Source organism: Catharus ustulatus, chromosome 5 (assembly GCF_009819885.2).
Source record: "Catharus ustulatus isolate bCatUst1 chromosome 5, bCatUst1.pri.v2, whole genome shotgun sequence".
Lineage (NCBI taxonomy): Eukaryota > Metazoa > Chordata > Aves > Passeriformes > Turdidae > Catharus > Catharus ustulatus.
In genome coordinates, this window is record NC_046225.1 from 66321189 (window position 1) to 66334645 (window position 13457).

Genomic DNA, 13457 nt, shown 5'->3' on the forward strand with positions numbered 1-13457 from the left:
AAAATGTCAGCCAGTGAAATGCAAAGTGAACTGAGAAAGCTTGTGCAGCCCGACTCCATTCATTGCTATAGCAATAATTCCCCATGAAAGTGGAGCAAAGAAATGTTTTAGTTGATAATGCACTTTTAAAATGCAATACTCCTAGCAAGAAAACCCTCTCTCATTTTAACCCACGGATCTGCAAAATCCTTTAATGACATTGATAAGCTGCTTTGGCTTCCTAAAGGATTTCTCAAGTGGGAATGAATTTAACAACTCCTACCTTGCAGTTACTGGTAAGAATCTAGATGTTCTAGTCCTTAAACAATAGAATTTTTAAGAACATACTTTGATATGAGTGAGTCTTCTGTCTTCTCTTATTCCTTCAGATTGCCAATCCCCCTCCAAGAGGAAGAGATGCAAAAGGAAACTAAAAGTTTCTGGCTGTCCTTTGGATGCTAATTCCCTTTTGCACTTTCCAAAGTCCACTTCAATAGCCAATGTCTTATCTCCATATATCCATCTCCAGGAAATCCATCTTCCCTCTTTCTCCACAAAGAGAGGGCACAAGAGCTCTTTCCTGCCTGGTGAAGGCAGTGGGGTGGGTTACAAGCTGTGAGGTCCAGACACAGGCTGAGGATGAGCAGCAGAACTTTTTTTGGATTGTGTCTCTCTGATCCATCCAGAAAGAATCCTTGCAGGCACAGCAAGGGCTGCTTGCTCTCCTCTGCATCTGCAAGGCTGTAGCACTTCCATGCATTTTCTTCTACACATTTGACAAACACAGTCCAAGGAATCACTGGGTATTTGGCTTGTAAGTACATTTTTCATGTGATTTGCTGAGGTGTTAACCATACCTTCTGTGTTTACAAACCTGCTAACTAACAGTGTAGTTTTATTTAAATTACTTTTGACTTGGAGAATTCAGGTACTTTGAAAAAGGAAAAACATGAAACCGCTCTGTTATAGGCTGGTGTTTTGGTATTGCCCTGCTTTTTAAAAAGTAATTAAACAGAATCTCTAAAAGTATTTAATTTTAAGGAACATAATTTTGCTCTAAGGCTTTAGGGTAGCCTTATTTCTGTACCTACTTCATCTAAAATACCCAGAAAATTCTGTTCTGCTCAACCCAGATTACACTAATTTTAGATTTAGATAGATTTTACCTATCAATATGTGAATGTGGTTTGGATTTTGTTGTAAGGGAGAAAATTTAGGGCTTTTAGACCCTTCATAAAACACAATGGAAAATAAATTGTTTTAATTTTTGTGGCCAGCTAAAATAGAATTAGGAGAATAATTCCTTTGGTTTAAAATTGAAAGTTGGAGGGATTTCTTTTCTTCTGTTAAAAATGGGGAAAAGCGTTGAGTAAAGGGAACAAGTAAAAGTTTAGTTCCTCTGAAAAAAGAAGTTTTGATATTTTTTTTGGGGGGGCGGAATTCTTGTTATTATTTCTTAATATAGCTGTGTGATAGAATAATTTTGAGAGTAAATGTTGAAAATATACTTGAGTTTTCCCCTGGATTTCCCTTTGAACTGAACCTAATTGCTTAATCTAATCCAAATGTCTAAACTATTTCGTTCCTCTTGAGTCAGGGTTTCTCAGAGAAGGAGATGTCTAGGAAAAGCTTTCCTGAAGCCCAAGAAAACAGGAATTCTCAGGGGCAATGCCCACCTGGAAGCTGCCAGGAAGGACCATGGCAAAGTATGAAGGCCCTATGGCACAGGAGTCTGGGAGAAGAAAGATCCAACATAATAGGATCTATAATATATGATATGATATGATATGATATGATATGATATGATATGATATGATATGATATGATATAATACTATATAATAGAATAGGATATATAATAAAAAATCCAATAATAACATGATTATTCCTATAATATAGGATATCTGATATCAGGATACTTCCATCCTGGGGAATATGAAGCTATGGATTGCAAGGTAATGAAATAATTATTTCCAGACCTTTGGTCGCTTGTCATCATCTCTTTTTCTTCACTGTCAGTACTGTGTTTTGCAAGGAGTATAAAGAGAGTGTCAGGGATTGCAACATCTGAGTCAGCTCAGCTCAGGCACAGCAACGTGATCCAGCCAAGAAAGAGCAAAGCTAAAGGTCATCTGTACCCTTCTGCATGTTCAGCTCTTCAGGTTTTTGCCTATGTGAGTCACTCTCTTTTCCAAACTTCGGACTGAATAAAGCATGACGTGAACTACCACTTTGATTCAACCAGTTTTTTAAATAAGGGAAATATTCTTCCAAAATGGACAAAACAAGTGCCTTGGCATGGCCAGGGATAGGTTTTCGTGAAGTGATGGTGGGAAGAGAGGTAGCAAAAAAAGTCAGCCTAGCACAAAGAAGTATTAGCTGTATTTTGTCAGAATGGCCAGTGTCCTGCAGGAACCCCTTCCCCTCTGATCATGGTCCTTGGGGTGAAAGCCCAACAGTGGCCCCACGCTTGGAGAAGGCATTCCTGGTGGAAGGGGTTATCACTCTCAGTCATGAGCATGAGAATCGCCCACTGCAGCCTCAGACACACTTTTCCTCGCTGCAGAAATACTTGGAGAAAGGCAAGTGCAAGCATGAAAACCCATACTAACATCTAGTGTCACAAAGCCTTTCAGGAGTGTAATGTGCATATTGTATCCCTTTGATGTCCAGCACCAGGGTCCTTGGCAGCTTCTAGAAACAGCTGCCACCCCAGAATCTCTCAGAAACAGACAATTCACTGGAGCTGTGTCAGATCACACCCATCTTCCCATGGCTGAGGGCTGCGGGGAAAACAGAGGGACTGGGGATCAGCACATAACCAGAAGAGCTCTGTTGCTGTGGCTTCCAGAGCATCTCCTTGAACTCCCTGAGTAATTCAAGCCTTGAGAGGGATAGGCCTCTCCCCTTCATTGCAGGGCTTTGTCTCTTTGTCACTTTGTCACTTACACCTGTAAGCCAAGGGAAGGGGATCACAAGCAGCTAAAATCACAAGGTTTATACATCTTGCCTCCCAGATCTCTCTCAGTATGAAGGTCACCCCCCACTAGGATGCCCCAGTCACCAATTGTGTGCATGGGCAGTCTTGACAGTCCTTTCATGCATTTTGGAGGTTTAGTACCACAGCAGGAGAGGCCAGGTGAGCAGTTTGAGGGCTGTATGTAATGCTCCTAATCCGTGCTGGAGGTGGGGATGTTGAATGAGCTGCTTTAGAATGCTTTCTATTAAATATGTAGCCAGCCTTTACAAGTAGGGTTTACACTGTCCATATTTCTAACCATTTAACTAATCAGTGCAATGAATGCGATTGAGACAGGATTAAAAAGTCCTCTATTCCACCTTAAACTGGCACATAATTTTACCTGTCAACAATCTGCAGTACAGAAGGCTGTTTCTGAAAATCCTGGCTCTAAAAGTTACTGAGCTACTTATGAAAACGCACTTAACTGCCAGTGAGTCAGCATTCAGAGGTCTGAAACTCATTTCCAGGAATTGTGTGATTTACAAGGCTTGACTTTCAAACTTGGCCACTGACACAGCAAGAGAAGAAATAAAAACATTCTGAAATAAAACTCCCACATGCCTTTCAAATGCAAAGCACAATAAGAAAACTGTCAGTCTCTCGAGACATATCTTCACCTGTCATTTAAAATTAGAGGGCAGTGGAGAAATACTCCATCTCAGTAATTTTCTCTTTGGAGTCACAGTTTCTTGACTGATGTTAAGTCCAAAGATATCACTGAAACAGAAAGAGGAAGCATTGTTTAAATTTCATGGTACAGATGAAGGAAATTCCTGTTCTTTTGGATGCCTTAAATGTGGAATGACAATGTTTGGTATATCACCAGCACCATAACAGCTGATGTATCTGCTTCAGGCAGTGCTGTTTGAGCAGAGCAGAGATAACAGACTCCTGGCAGCAGAAGTTTCACTATTATGATTCAATGTTGATATTCCAGTGAAGCTCAGGAAAACTTTGACCAGAAGCATTACCAAAGATGATTCACAAATATTACCAATGCTATTCATGTGGAAGTAAGAAAATTCGCAGGTCCTATTCAGGGAATGAGATGAATAATTCATTTAGAGGGTTAAGACAAGGGAAGTGACCATTCCTAGGTGGCCATCAACCACTAAGTAGGATTGGTAGCAATCTCTTAGGGAGAATAACTTTTGCTCCTGGCAGAGCCTTCAGCAGCTCTTGGAAATAAGTTGCTATCTCATTTTCTTAATTTCCTGGCTCTATGTCCTACTTTTCAGACAGATAATTTTCCTTTTCATTAGGGATGTTATGGTAAAGGTGTAATTCGTACTTCTAGGAGCTAAAGCAGTCACAGAGTTATTAATCATGGAGGCAGTGTAACCTTATAAGACCCCATGGCTGGAAGGGGAGTCTGTTCTGACTGAAAGACAGGACAAGGCAGAGGCTGGTAGCTGCAGTTTCCTGGGAGGCAGAGCATCCACCCCCTGCCTCAGAGTCTTGGCTAACCAAATTATATTGTTCCCCTTAGTGTGGCGTGTTTCTAATTGAAGTGAGGTACATGCCAGCAAAACAAATTTGTGCCAAGCCTTGTATTGTTTCTTTTGTTTTTTGGTGGTTTTTTTGTTTTGTTTTTTTTGTTGTTGTTGTTTTTTGTGGGGTTTATGAGTGGGATTTGGTGCTGCAGAAGTTACTGTCCCTTTAACTGTATCTGGTAAATACTACTGAAGAACATGCAAATACAAAGACAGTACTAGTAGCTCTTGTATGTGTTGACTTTCCCACTTGCTTATGGAAAAATTAATTGCTTCGAAAATTCCCAGAGTCATAGTATGCAGTATCTTGTATTGTTATCTGTCCATTTTCAGACCTGGTTATGGCATGGGGACAACCTGGTTTTATCTTGTTGGAGCAGGTGATGTTTCTGGACAAGGTAAAGCCCCCATAATAGCTGTCTGAAATGTTTAGCAGATTTTATTTAATTTTAAGAAGTTATTTAGGCTGGTATACATGATTTGCATAGACGTGAAAATTTGCCTGAAAATAGATTTTTTTTATGCCTATGACAGAAATCTGAGGTTTTCAGTGACAATTCATTTTCCTTAAGAACCATCTATTCTGTTTCCTTCTTGTTCATAAATTCCTCACATATTTCTTTTGTTTATTCAATACAAACTCAATTATATTTGGACAAATTAAAAGCCCTGTCTGTGCAAGGGATGAGAACATATGAAATAATTTGGAACAACTTGCTTGGGTTTTATCAGAACAGGAGAGGAGTCGTTTTCCAAGGTTGATGCCAGGACAGTAAATAAAGAGGAATAGTTCACTGTTCTTGTGGTGGTACGCCACAGGGGCTTTTATTTTAAACTGCAATAACCCAAGCAAAATATTTATCTTCCATCTGGAAGCAAACAGGTGACCTGCCCAGGGGCTTTTTTTGCACAGATGGTATAAGACTCTCTAAGAGTTTCATGGATGGGAAAAAAGAGAACCTTACCACATAGAAATCAGGCAATTCCCACAGCAGTAAAATTGTATATTGTGGTAGGAACATCCCAACAAAGCCAAAAAGATTTAGAAATGTTCATGGGCACTACTCTATAGGAATAAAGTGGCACCAGTCAGAGGTCTGATAGCACTCTCTGCTTGCTTGTTTTCCAAAGCAAACTGCTATTCATCATCATCATTTGCAATTAAATGACTTCTAGGCCTTTTCCTGGGCTGAGGTAAGAGGCAAGGAAAATGCATTTGAAATGAAAAGGTATTAAAAGTTACTTAGTCCAAACTCAATGTAGAGATGGGTGTCAGGTATGAAGGATCCCTATTTTTCCACACTGGTTTTCTGATTCTCTGCTTAGATCTCAAGAGCATGGTGCAGAGTGGACTACTTATAAGTAACAGAATGAAATACCACTTATAAAAAAGTGTTGAAAATATTATCACTCTGAAGAACATTATATTGGAAATACACCAAAATTACGTGTAAGTAGACAAATGTGTGCACACAAATAACATGATCTTTATCAAATATGTTCTTAAAATCCCAAAAAATCAAACCATAATCAGCAAAAATCCCCAACATGCTGCATCAGGCTTCTGTGCCTTTGCACATTTGGAGGAAAGCATGATATTTCAATAGATGTTGAATACAGTTAGTAAAAAGCACTTGGAAAAGACAGCTGTAAATGATTTCTTCTCATGGCCTCGACAGACTTTTTATGTTTTATCAGGAGATGAGAATTTGAGTAGATGTGATTACCTGAGTTCAAAGAGGAAAACATTTTAACCAGGACACCTTTCCATCTACTTTTGTTTTGGTGAGGGTTATTTGCGTTCTTATTAAATCATCTAATAGCAGTCAAGTGAGGAAAGACAGGAGAGTAAACAAGCTGAAAATTAAACCAGAAAGCATTAAGAAAGATCTCCTTATTGTGTTTTGCAGGCTGCAGAATTTGGCTTTAACATTGCAGCAAGTTGGGGAATACTTGCTTGTACAAAATCAGAGTCCAGCTGACTTCATTGGAGTCTGCGTGGGCAGCCACTGAGACACCTTCAATCCTGGGATTCATTCCCAGACAAGAAAAAAAAGGTGAAAATCCAAGGTAAGAACTGCTTCACCAGGGTCTCTGGGAGCTCTGGATTGAATGAGTGTCACTGCATGGAGGTATTGCCATGTTTTGCTCCTGGGCTGGGGGGAGAGAGATACTGTTGCACTGCTTGATCCTTGTTTTTCTTTTTTTGTTTCAGAATTTTTCCAGTGAGAGATTGTCCCATCTTCTTACCTAAAAAAGAGCCTTAGTAATTGAGCAATATTTTTAAAATAATGCAATGAGAAGATAATGGCATCCTTTTGTTTTATGTAAGTCAGATTTTATTACTGGATATTTTGATGTTGCTTAGCCTGTTTTTTTTGCCAACATGTCTATCCAATGCATAAATAACTTCCCGTGGTGAAGCAGCAGTCTTGTTAACAATGGATCATATGGAATATGAGTTAAACACCAGTACAAATGATTATGTATTTTAGCAATTCTGCAGGGCTGCTTGTTTCTAATCTTTCCCCATTACATTATGGGACTTAGTGTTGCAACAAATCATCTGAATTGGTCTTGCAATGGGAATGGTAGCCATCAACCAGATGCTCAATTGCACAGCAGAGAGTTCCTGATGAACAGGCACAAAAGGCCCAACAGCTTGAAGAGGTGACTCTACTCTCAGAGTTAAGGCAAGCCACTGTGGTTGCAAAAACCCCCCAAAAATTAAAACCTTTTTCATAAAAAAAGATTTTTAAAAACATTAAATAATCGTGTTGAGCTCTTGATATAAAAAGGAAAAATTGAAAAACCTCCAAAAGCTCCTCGAAATACAGTTATTTTGACTGTCCCAGTTGTCTCTCATAAGTGTTATGATCCCATTCCTCACTTTTTAGGCTCAGGGGTTCTCAAGAGACCAGTAAGCAACAGGCCATTTTGGAACTGCTATCATTGAGGGTTGCTTAATTCCTAAAACAAAGGTGTTGCATAGCATGCTCCAAATGCCATTGCTGCCACTTAGAAACTGAGGTGATTTGCATACCTTTTAATAAATTAGATATTTAATTACATTATAAATGTAGCCTCTAATTGAAGCACCTGCTCCCAGTGGGCATAACTCTATGATGATTTTGCATGAGATACCTAGGAGTAGATGCATGCTGCTTCAGGAGTGGGTATCTCACTAATTGGCACTCAAACATTGTTCTTGAGTATTTTTGCATCTTAATGGATCTTCCCCCAGGATGTCTCTTAGGACGATATTTGTTTTGCCGGAGTGTGTTGCCTTTTGCTCTTGTCCTCCACTTGTGGACATTTGTGTCTGCACTTTTCTCTTTGAGAGCTTTTATTTTGCATGCCCTGATACCCTGATACTGCTTTCTCACAGAATATAAAGGTGGGTGCAAGTCCCTGTCCATGGGTATTTCATGCCAGCAGTGGTGCTGTCTGGTTCTAAACCTATTTAACTGTCTGAACACAACACAGACTTTTTAAAAATATCTGTAGTGTTGCTGAAGCTATTACTTGAGTTCTGATACCTCAGTTTGCTCTGTGTGGTAATTCATGAACCAGATATAGAGGAGCACTTCTCTTCTGAGGATGCCAAATAAAACTTCATCTTATCCTGAAGTCCCATGTTAGTCTGATTGTTAAAGCCTTAACAGCTTTAAATATATTTATTTAGCATAGCCTCTTGGATAAGGTCTAGTGTAAGCAGTTATTTCCCTCTTATCTATGATGTGTTTTCACATCAGTAAGAATTTTTTTTTTGTTATTTTCCTTATGTTACTTCATACTCTTTCTGGTCAATTTAACTCTCAAGGTGGCTAAATCAATGCATTTAAATAACACCTGCCTGTGTCTCGTATATCTGGAGAATGTTGTGAAATCATTACATTTAACTGTTGTTACTGTTTGATTGCAGATCATCAAGGTGTTGGGCACATCAGATACAAATGACAGTAATTTGTCCCAGGTGATTGAAGAGCAGCTTTGCAGTTTCCTTCCCTGATTCATGTTTCCAAGACTACCCCTGGATTTGCCTCTCTGTTTGTGACCAGTTTTCCTCTCAGCTTCCAAAGAAAGGTGCAAACCTAGTTCTCAAACCTGAGCAAACAAGGCACACTCACAGCAGTCAGGAGTTTTGGGATAATACCTCCAACTGCATTGCAGTTTGGTTGCTGAAGAAGTGATGAAAGCCCTGAGGAATAGCAAAAGATATTAAGAATTGTTTAGATCTTAGGCAGTTTTAAAAGCTCGCTCTGTTGCTCTCAAATGGAGTAAGAATTTCAGCAGCACATTAAATTCTGGAATCTATGGCCTATAGTAACTTACTCCTGTCAGTTTAGTTTAGTTTCTTCCCAACTCCCTTAGGAATTCTTTCTTTTATAATCGTTAAGCTCTCACTTCATTACTAATGTGAGCTTTCTGCTTGCTTTTGAACGTGGTCTTTGTTCTACCTGACACTGGCTAAATGCACAGTATTGAGGATGTATTCCTCTGGGTTTAATTTACTCTCACCATGCTTCTTCTGGTTCTCATAGTAGAAGAAAGATGATCAGGCCATCTAAAAAAAGTCTGATATTTAAATTTTACAGGATTAGGACTAATAATGTAAATTAGAACTGTGTGAACTTAGAAAAGTCTTATCTCTTACAGAGACCTTGAACAAGGTCCTGTTGGAGAAGTACAAATTATAACCATCTTTGGTTAATCTCTGTATTCTGTAAACAACACAAGAACCTTCTCAGTTTCTCTGGGAGACATCCAAAGATGAATTCAGACACTTGTATATATATAGCTGATAGACCATAATATTCTTCCCTCCTCAAGCCTCTCATTTTGAAAGATGAACCCTGAATTTTATATCTGAGATAAGCAGCCCTATTTAGTTAGTTTAGGACTCTACTATATGTGGGCAGAAGAATTCTATTTGTTTTGCTGAAGTACGACAGCTCCTTTTCACATAAGCTGAGAATGCAATGCCATTAATTTTTCTTTCTATAAATTGTGCCAGTAAATACCTCATTAAGCTTGTTAGGAGAATAAATGAAGATGTATGGGAATACCCTTTCTGGAGGAGAAACTACACCAAAACAATCTGGCTTCAAAATGTATGTTTGTAAACACTGGATCACATTCTCAAGTGTGCAGTTTCATTGACTTTGATTGATAAAGATCTGGTCTATCAGTTTTCTCTCAAATAAATACAAATGTACTCTTCCTTGTGTCTCAGAATGGCTCTCCCTGATACCAAATGCAGAGAGGACAGCTGAATCAAGGCTTCCCGGCTAAGTCTTCTAATGGAGGCTGTGGTATTTTCAAAAATATTAAAGAATAGACTGTTCATGTGGGGCTGTGAAAGAGAGGCACCTTTCTTCCTGTGGGGAATTGCCCCCAAACTGGCAGGGTTTGCTGGAGATGTGGGCAGAACCTGCTGCAGGGCTGTGGAATAGCACTGTAAGTCTTTCTCACTCCTTATCTGCTACTACTGACTACCTACCCTTGTCTTGATAAAACAACCCCAGTATTGTTGGATCAAGAGGAGGGCTTGCTTTTTTGGGTGGGCCTACTGTAGAGTTTGGTAATTCTCAAAATGTGGTGGCTTTTTCTTGATGGTCCCTGTGGACATCCTGTTGAAAACAAATCTCTTCTGCACCACCAGGCATTGCAGCTCTTAGCACCCTTTCATCTGTCAAACATTGCATATCTCTGCCTATCCACATTAAATGTTCTGTTAAATCCCTGTGCTGACAGAAAACAGCATTACAGAATTCAGCACAGCTGTGAGGTCACAGTGCAATGTGCATTTGGAAGACAGACATGTACTGCAAGGTAGGAAAGCTCCCAATAAATACTGGAAGGATAAAAGAGCAATCTGTACATCTGTGGTGGGAAAGGAGAAGCTATCACTTAAAGCTGGCTATGGGAACCTCAGGGATAGCCATGATACTTCAGGCTGTGGCAGGATGCCTTCTCTCAGCTGATTTCCCCCTAAGGCATCTGGCAGGGGTGCCTTGTGCCTTTTGTGGGGTAAAAAAAAAAAAAAAAAAAAAAAAAAGACTAAGCCTTCATGGTCAGCTTGATTCCCTATGGGCGTGCTCTGTGTGGTTTTGCTACATGACATATGGCTTTATTATGAGACTCACCCTCAGCTTGGGAAGTGTTTTTTCACTGCCTGGGACTTTCATGCCCCTCTGCCATCTGGATCTGTGACAATTAAAATCAGGCTGGCCTGGACCATGGCCAGAGTTTGTTGGTGAAATACCTCAGAGCTGAAGTTGGTCCATTTCATCAGTAAAAGCCAAAACTAATGTTCCTATGGGAGAGGTGAGATATTGCTTTGCTGAGCAGTCACAGTGGTTTCCTCATGACAATTTTTGATTTTTACAAAAAATAAAAATCTTCAAAGCTGTATGACTTGTGTTATGCCTGATTTCCGTAAAGACTAACTGAATGCACTTTGACTTTCCTAAAGAAGTTTTGTTAGACTTCTCTTTGTTCTCCACTTTAATTCAAATGAAAAAAAAAAGACTTTTACTTGGGCTAATTAATTTATTTTGTTAATGAATTTTACTGACTCATCCTTCTATATTGCACTGAAATTTGAGGTGTGCTGCAAATCAAGCATGGTTTAGCATACCAACAAGGCAAAAGTATTTGAGGGTTGCGGGTTGGTTGTATGTCTACCATAAATAAAGGCACTTAGAAAACTGAAAGCATTGCCTGAAGGTCCCTGGTTAGAGAAAAGCCCTTGTTTTCAGTCTGAAATGTGGCTCAGCTGTGTTTGTGACACTGTCTATTTACAGCCACTTAAAGACAGATTTATAAATAGTTTACAGAAATATTGCTTCAGTTGAACAAAGCAATTTTTATTTTTTCCCAGCAGTGATGTTATAAGCCACTGAAGGCTGGGGAAGTTGTTGATAAAATGTCAGAAAGAAGGAGTGGAGGAAAACTATGTCTGCAGCAGAAAGGCAGCCATGGGGAGATGGATGTGAGGTGATCCAGCCAGGATGGGGAATTTGGTTGCCCTTGAGTATCTGCTGGACTAGACCAGCAGGGCAGCAACCTTTCCTTGATTCAGGAGGTCAGAAGGACAACAGAGGTATAGTTTGGAGGTCTTGGAGTGAAAAAAATTTTGTTGGAGCTTCCCCAAAACTTCTGCCACTGGCAGAACAGCTTTTGAGCACAGCTGAGGCAAAATGCCCAAGACAGGCATGAAAAGATTGAGCTTGCCAGGAGAATTATCAGCTCCTTCCTCCTAGAAATGAGACAGCTTGGAGGGCTGCAGGAAGGTTTGGTGGATTCTTCATGTCTTTTTTACCTCCCTCAGGTACAAAGCCATAGGTAAATGATGTTTCCTTGAAGATCTAGTCAATGCAGACATGGGTCTTGTGCAGTTGATGAGAAAAAATCCAAAACAAAACCCTACTGCTCAGTTAGCATGTATGTCAGCCAATTTTCCCTTTTTTGCCCCCATCTTGGTAGCAGACCATGATAAACCCCACTGGCCCCTGGCAGGTGTCTGCAGTGATTGGATGGAGGCTGCAGCTCAGTGCTGGGACCAGCAAGTTGCCTGCAGGTGGCAAGAAACGGTGGGCAGCTCTCCTGTGCCTTTCATGCTTAGGATTGAAGAATGAGAAAGGTTTGGGATATGTGAAAAAAGGGGAAATGTGCATGTGGAGGAAAAGGAGGAGCCACAAAAGGGCCAGAGAATGGATCCTGTCTATGGAGGTTTCTGTTGGTTATTGCCTCCCCAACCTCTGCTGTTCTGGGAGGGGAAATACCACAGTGGCAAAAGATAAACAATGATTTCTGTCAGGATGTCCATCTCGAGAAGAACAAAAAATGGACAGTCTAGGAGAACACTTTCTTTCCCTTCCCACCTTTAACAGGCAGGACACAGAAAATGTGAGCAGCAGCATCAGCCTGCAAACCCTGCCAGATGCACGGCAGAGTTTAAACCCAACTGTTGACAACAAAGCCAACAGTACGAACCAAATGATGCTTGCTAGCATCCTACACCCTGGGCAGATTTCCAGGCTGGCTGGGAAGTGAGCTGGAAAATTGCCAGGCAAGTACAAAGTGCAGACTTGCCAACATGAACCGCAGTTCTTTGCTTTACTTTGCAAACTTAGCAGGGTCTCAAACAGGCACTGCAGGAGTGCTGCATTCACGGCTGCACAAAAAACTTCACTCTGTGCATGCACTCAGGTACTGGCAGCAAAGGATGGCTTTCTTCTGCTGTGGGCCACCAAACCTGAAAGTATTTCAAAGCTCTCCACTTTGTTGCAGGATCCAAAAGTGAATTCCTTCCTCTGGCTCTCTTTCCTGGGTTACCTTTGCAGAACAGGGCAGGCTCTTCCTGACAAAGGAAGTCCTGCTTTGTGGTTTTTGCTCTTTTAAAAACTGATGAAAATACTTTGTGGAAGTGGGTTTTCTCAGGTGGAAAGGGCATCTCTTCCCATCAGGTAGTTTGGTTAAACTGTACATCATTGTTTGGGTGAATGCTCACTTGGGGATGTAAACCAGCAGCTTTTGTTTCCAAATTGCTTTATATTTGGTGGAATTACTTCCATCTGTGAAGCTTTCAAATAACATCAAATTTAAATGGTGGTATTTTGCAATTATTTTGTCCAAACGCAAATGTTTAAGCTATTAGGCAGCAAACTCAGGTCCAAAATGAAACTTCTAACACTTATCTCTTATCGAAAAAAAAATCCCAGGGGTAATAAAGTCATAATTTTATCTGTATCTAAAATTTTCACTTTCTCTTTAATTGTCTTTTTTGCAAATTTCTTCTCTTTTCCACAAAATGAGTATGTTTTTGGCTTTTTTTTTTTGCTCTTGGCTTTCCCCTCCCCCCCACCCAGTTACTTCAGTAGGAAAACTGGCAAAAAAACCTGAGGATAAATCTGTTGCAGGGAAAGAAATCAGTCTGTTACTACCTCTAGAAATCAA

General features: G+C 40.1%; 1 long non-coding RNA gene across 1 annotated transcript; it reads left to right on the top strand.

Moving 5' to 3' along the window:
* The first annotated feature begins 1876 nt into the window (after positions 1-1876).
* LOC116997110 lies at positions 1877-8691 on the top strand. Its single transcript, XR_004418092.1, has 4 exons — positions 1877-1933; positions 6404-6563; positions 6709-6820; positions 8419-8691. It is a non-coding gene; the product is annotated as an uncharacterized LOC116997110 (long non-coding RNA).
* Positions 8692-13457: the final 4766 nt, after the last annotated feature.